The sequence below is a fragment of the Panthera pardus genome, unplaced genomic scaffold, assembly GCF_024362965.1.
Source record: "Panthera pardus isolate Hobbes unplaced genomic scaffold, ASM2436296v1 HiC_scaffold_23, whole genome shotgun sequence".
Classification (NCBI taxonomy): domain Eukaryota; kingdom Metazoa; phylum Chordata; class Mammalia; order Carnivora; family Felidae; genus Panthera; species Panthera pardus.
The window spans coordinates 6,638,908-6,644,710 of NW_026526799.1; the positions used below are offsets into that span (position 1 = coordinate 6,638,908).

Here is a 5,803-nt window from a genome sequence, read left to right on the forward strand (position 1 = left end):
TTCTTTCTTTCTTTCTTTCTTTCTTTCTTTCTTTCTTTCTTTCTTTCTTTCTCTTTTTCTTCCTTCCTTTCCTCTTTCTCTTTCTCCTCTCTCATTCTTTTTTTCCTTCCTTCTTTCCTTCCCTTCTTTCTTTGAATTCAATTTATCTAAAAACAAAACCAAAACAGTTCCCCCATTCCACCCCCCCCCCCCCATTATAATTGTTATTGCTCAGAGACATAGTCTGTGTGAATCTTATTCTCTGGTGTTTATTAAAGTTTCCTTCCTTGGCTTCGTACACAGGAAACATTTTGTAAACATCCCACACGTGCTCGAAAGTGCCTATGTGCCCATATGTGTGTACCCTCTGATTTGGGTTGTAGAGTTCTCTATAATCCAAGCTTTCCAATTTTGCGTTTTCAATCTTCTAGAACTCTGCCTTTTTGTCATAGTTGCTTCTGCGGGTCAGAAATCTAGGAGCAGCTTGGCTGGGTGGTTCTGGCTCATACTCTCTCATCAGGTTGCAGTCAAAGATGTTAGCCAGGGCTACAGTATCTGAAGACCTGACTGGGGGTGAGGGATCTGTTTCCAAGATTGTCCATTCAGTGGCCAATGGCGGGAGGCCTCAGTTTTTTCCTGGCTGCTGTTAAGGAGGGCTGAGTTCCTCACTACATGGACCTCGCCATGGGGCTCCTTGAGTGTCCTCATGACGTGACAGATGCCTTTTCCTAGAACAAGTGGTTCAAGAGTGTGAGAGAAAGGAAGAACCCATGGTGCCTTTATGACCCAGTCCTGAAGTCACACATCATCCCTTCCATTACAGTCTATTTATAAGCAGTGAGTCAGTACATTCAGCCCACGCTCAAGGAAAGAATTAATCACCTTTTCAAAAGAGGCTTATCAAAGAATTTATGTACATATTTTATAACCACCCCATGTACTAAGATTCTCTCCTAATGTTATGAAGATGGTTGCTTTAAATTCTTTTCTTTTTAGGTTTATTTTTGAGAGAGAATGCATGAGCAGGGGAGGGGCAGAGAGAGAGAGAGGGAGACAGAGGATCCAAAGCAGGCTCTGGGCTGACAGTAGTGAGCCCAGTGGAGGGCTTGAACTCATAAACCGTGAGATCATGACCTGAGCTGAAGTCAATGCTCAACTGACTGAGCCACCCGGGTGCCCCTGTTATTTTACATTCTTGTTCATTTTGCTTCATGTGATATAAATTTGGTATCATTTTCTGGATGTGTGCGTTCCTTTACAATTTTTTTTAATGTTTATTTATTTTTTGAGAGAGAGAGAGAGACGGAGCATGAGCAGGGGAGGAGCAGAGAGAGAGACACACACACAGAATCCGAAACAGGCTCCAGGCTCCGAGCTGTGAGCACAGAGCCCGACGCGGGGCTCGAACTCACGAACCGTAAGATCATGACCTGAGCCGAAGTCAGATGCTCGACCGACTGAGCCACCCAGGCGCCCCCACTGTGTGTCCCTTTTTATTTTTTTTAATTTTTTTTTAACGTTTATTTATTTTTGAGACAGAGACAGAGCATGAACGGGGGAGGGTCAGAGAGAGAGGGAGACACAGAATCTGAAACAGGCTCCAGGCTCTGAGCTGTCAGCACAGAGCCCGACGTGGGGCTCGAACTCATGGACCACGAGATCATGACCTGAGCCGAAGTTGGACGCTTAACCCACTGAGCCACCCAGGCGCCCGTGTGTCCCTTTTTAAATGGAAGATGTACCCCCCTCCAGTATCTGGTATTTTGGTCCATGCACCCTTGTAACCTTGTTCTCTTGTCTTTGGGGACGTCCGTGCCTTTTGGGGATGTCGCACCTCTCTGTGACTTACAGAGAGAGGCTTGGATAAAGCCAGGCATAGAGCCCCAGGCACCACACAGTCACCACTGATCCCTGTCCTCTCTTCCCGGTTTGTTGCTGGGCCACCCAGCAAAGCCTCCAGCCAAGGATTCACCCTTGACTCTTAGAAGCAGAGCTGCAGGAGGGAAGGTGCCCGGTGGGACGCTACCCCCCCTGGTGGCCAGAGGAAGAAATGGGGAGAAGTGAGCGTCTGAAGGAACCTGGTCAGTGTGCACCTGTTTTCACTATTTCACACCTGTTTTCATTATCGGGGCGCTGCTGGGGTGCCCTGATGTTACCCCACCAACACCCGCAACCCCAACTATTGCTCCCAGCTTCTGTCACACAGAGGCGGTGGGGTGTCAATGACCGTCCCAATCGATGTGGAGAAGAAGCAAGAGAAAGACTTAAAAGGGGCACGTGGGTGACACAGTCGGTTGAGGGAGTGACGTCAGCTCAGGTCATGATCTCGCAGTTCACGGGTTCGAGCCCCGCATCGGGTTCTGTGCTGACAACTCAGACCCTGGAGCCTGCTCCGGATTCCGTGTCTCCCTCTCTCTGCGCCCCTCCCCTGCTTGTGCTCTCTGTCTCAAAAAGAAACATTAAAATAATAATAAAATAAAAATTAAAAAATCTCTTTCATTCTATCCTCCCACTGCTGTATCAATCAGGTCGTTTTATCCCCAGGCTGGTCCCAAATCCCCCAAACAACCACCCTACACACCCTAGCTGGTCTTCCTTGGAACTCTCAAGGTTTCTAGGTGTGTTTCTCAAATCCAAGCTGCTCTCTGCTTCTATAGCTTCTCTGGCGTTTACCTGGTGGACAGGGGCCCATGCTAGATTGCCTTTTCCTGGGGAATCAGGGATTCTTCCACCCCCCTTCTTTCCCCCAAGTCTCTATAAAAGAATGTCGGTAGATTAGATCATACCCTCAAATGCCCTCTGGAGTAGATAGACTGGCTGGCTAAGGGTGAGTGAAGCTGGCTAAGGGTGAGGCAATAGGGAACGGCGGAGCCTGGGGTGAATTGCAGTGTGCATGGACATGCTTTATCTGTTGAAGGTAGCGATGCTCCTTGCCAGGCAGGAATGTGGACAGCTGTCATCATGAAGCCAGAAAGGCAGAGTCAGTGGAAAATCTCCCCATTTATTTAAAATGTCTGAGGGTTGAATTCAGCTGGGGGTTGCAGTTTGCCACCCCTGGCATTTTTTTAATGTTTATTTATTTTTGAGAGAGAGAGAGCGAGAGGGAGAGGGGGAGGGGCAGAGAGAGAAGGAGACAAGGACTCCAAAGCAGGCTTCAGGCTCTGAGCTGTCAGCACAGAGCTCGACACGGGGCTCGAACCCATGAACCGTGAGGTCATGAACTGAGCTGAAGCCGGATGCTTCACCGACTGAGCCACCCGGGCACCCCTGCCACCCCCTGGCTTTTTAAATCCAAAAGGTTCTTTTCAGATTTAACACGCCAGGAGTCCTGGAGTCTAGAGTATTCCCCTAAGTGACCTGCCAGGGTGAGAACTTCCTCAAAAATGGAAACGAGGCTTGTCTGGCATAACCTGTTCTTAACAAGCCCACACTGGAGCCTTGTCCAGTTTGCCAGCCTGCACTTCTTAGAATATGCTTGTTCCTCTTTTGGAAAGTCAGAACAACATTTGCCCAGTCAGGTGGGGCCTCACCCGTTCTTAAAAATTCCTCAAAGATTACAAACACTGGGAGGCCTTGGAACGTAACCAGAGAGGCCCTTGTTGATTTTAGAGGTTTTTTTTGAATTCTATTTTTTAAAAATAAGCCTCACCTCATTGTATAGTTTCTCCAAAACCCTCTTGTTACGGTACTCCATCATCATTTAAACAACGTTTGTTCGGACTCTAACATTCAGACCGGGTGTGGACCTCTTCTTCTCTCATATCCCCTTCCTCAACCCACACCAAATCCACACGAAATCCTACCATAGTTGCGTGATCTTAGGCAAATCACCCAAACTCTCTGCACCTCAGTATTCCCTCCTACAAAATGGGACAGTTGAACTGAGTGGTCACTAGGTTTACTTCTATAGCTCAGACTTTAGGTTAGGGATCTCTTTGGCAATTGGCTAAAAACTGTAGACCCTTGTAACACCTGACTGGTTCAGCCGGTAAGGCATAGGACTCTGGATCTCAGGATTGTGAGTTTGAGACCCACGTTTGGGATAGAGATTATTTAAAAAAATTTTTTTTAACATTTATTTATTTTTGAGACAGGGAGAAACAGAGCATGAACGGGGGAGGGTCAGAGAGAGAGGGAGACACAGAATCTGAAACAGGCTCCAGGCTCCGAGCCGTCAGCACAGAGCCCGACGCGGGGCTCGAACTCACGGACCGCGAGATCATGACCTGAGCCGAAGTCGGCCACTTAACTGACTGAGCCACCCAGGCGCCCCAAGCTAGAGATTATTTAAAAAACAAAACTGTGGACTCTTATTTCAGAAAAAAAATGATCACATGGCTTACACTGGTTTTACCTTGGTGTGTTTCCCAAGACCACCATTCCATTTTCTTTCAGGAGACATTTCTCCCCACTCCAACTATTTGGTTCTAGATGGGCTACCAATAAAATTACCCCCTCCCCCAACTCTGTGCAGAAAAGTGGGCACATGAAGTCCTTTCCTGTTTTTTGTTTCTCTTCTTTCAAATGAAACCAGATGGGAAGAATTCTTTTCCTCTTTGGTAGAAAGTCAAAGGTAAGAGTCCAGATCTGCCTGGGGCCATTTTCCTGCTGGGCAGAGAAAGCCCTTCTCTGTGGGCCATGGAGAGAGAGAGTCTCAGAGGTTGGGGGGATTTGGGAGAAGGGGAGAGAGCGATCTCCTGGCATTTCAGTCCTGGATCGAGTTGTTCCTGAAGCCCATTCCTACCTATTCCATCATTGGGTTCAGTGAGTTTGAGTTGACTCACCAGAATTTACAGCAAAATGAGTCCAGGTTAGGATAGATACAACCTTATCCTCTTTTATACCATTGACCCTTATTTTTTCAATACTGTCCCATTCCTTGTCCTCATTGTCCTGACAAAAGTCTAACTTCTTTAATTTTTTAAACTTTTTTTTTTAAGTTTACTTATTTAATTTTGAGAGAGAGAGCGCAGAGAGGGCAGAGAGATGGTGGGGGCGGGGGGGAAAGAGAGAGAATCCTAAGTAGGCTCCCCACTGTCAGCCCAGAGCCCGACAGGGGGCTGGAACTCGAGAACCATGAGATCATGGCCTGCGCTGAAATCAAGAGTCCCACGCTTCATCGACGGAGCCACCAGGCGCCCCAAGCCTAACTTCTTTTAAAGCACCTTGACAACGCATCGTACAACTCCTCACACAAGTGCTCGACTGGTTTTGCTGGAATTAAACAGAATTTTAGTTATTTTCTTACATGTACTCCTGTTATCACCCTCCTTCCCGTAAGACTATATGTTTTGGAGAACAAGGACCCTGATTTCCATTTTTTTAAAGTTCTGAAAAGCCCTCTGCCCACAGTAGGCACTCACAACACGCTGGAGATTGCGAGGACAGTCGTGGCCCCATCGTGAGAGGAACCCGCTGACCTGACGCACCGGAACGTCCTTCAACTCGCCAGAATGGCTGACAGACTGAGTCACGCAGGCGACCTGGTCACATGGCAACAGAGACCCTTCCGCCCAGAGTCCTAGGGGTCCGGCCTGGAAGCAGCGCGTACACGGGACGCCCCACAGCATCCCCGTTCCCTTGGGAATTTCAGCCAGCCACGGCTGAAGAGGACAGCAGCTTCTGGAACTTTCCCGGTGAAACGGAACACCTGCCTGAAGAGCCTACATCCTGACAGCAGGGGCTGCGGCCACTGTCTGTCCGGTCACACAGGAGTCCCCGACCCGAGGCCCCGGGAAGCTCCCGGGATTACACCAGGGAGCTGAGCACACACAGCACACCCAGACGTACAGCAGGGGCCTCGTCGGAGGGCAAGCAGCATCTT

At 48.6% G+C, this 5,803-nt stretch overlaps 1 long non-coding RNA gene across 1 annotated transcript; it reads right to left on the minus strand.

The window, feature by feature from the left end:
- Positions 1 to 228: 228 nt before the first annotated feature.
- Positions 229 to 5,414, minus strand: LOC109273421 (uncharacterized). The gene is made up of 2 exons (XR_002083041.2): positions 5,343 to 5,414; positions 229 to 707 (listed from the first exon to the last, which is right to left on the minus strand). It is a non-coding gene; the product is annotated as an uncharacterized LOC109273421 (long non-coding RNA).
- Between the last annotated feature and the right edge of the window lie 389 nt (positions 5,415 to 5,803).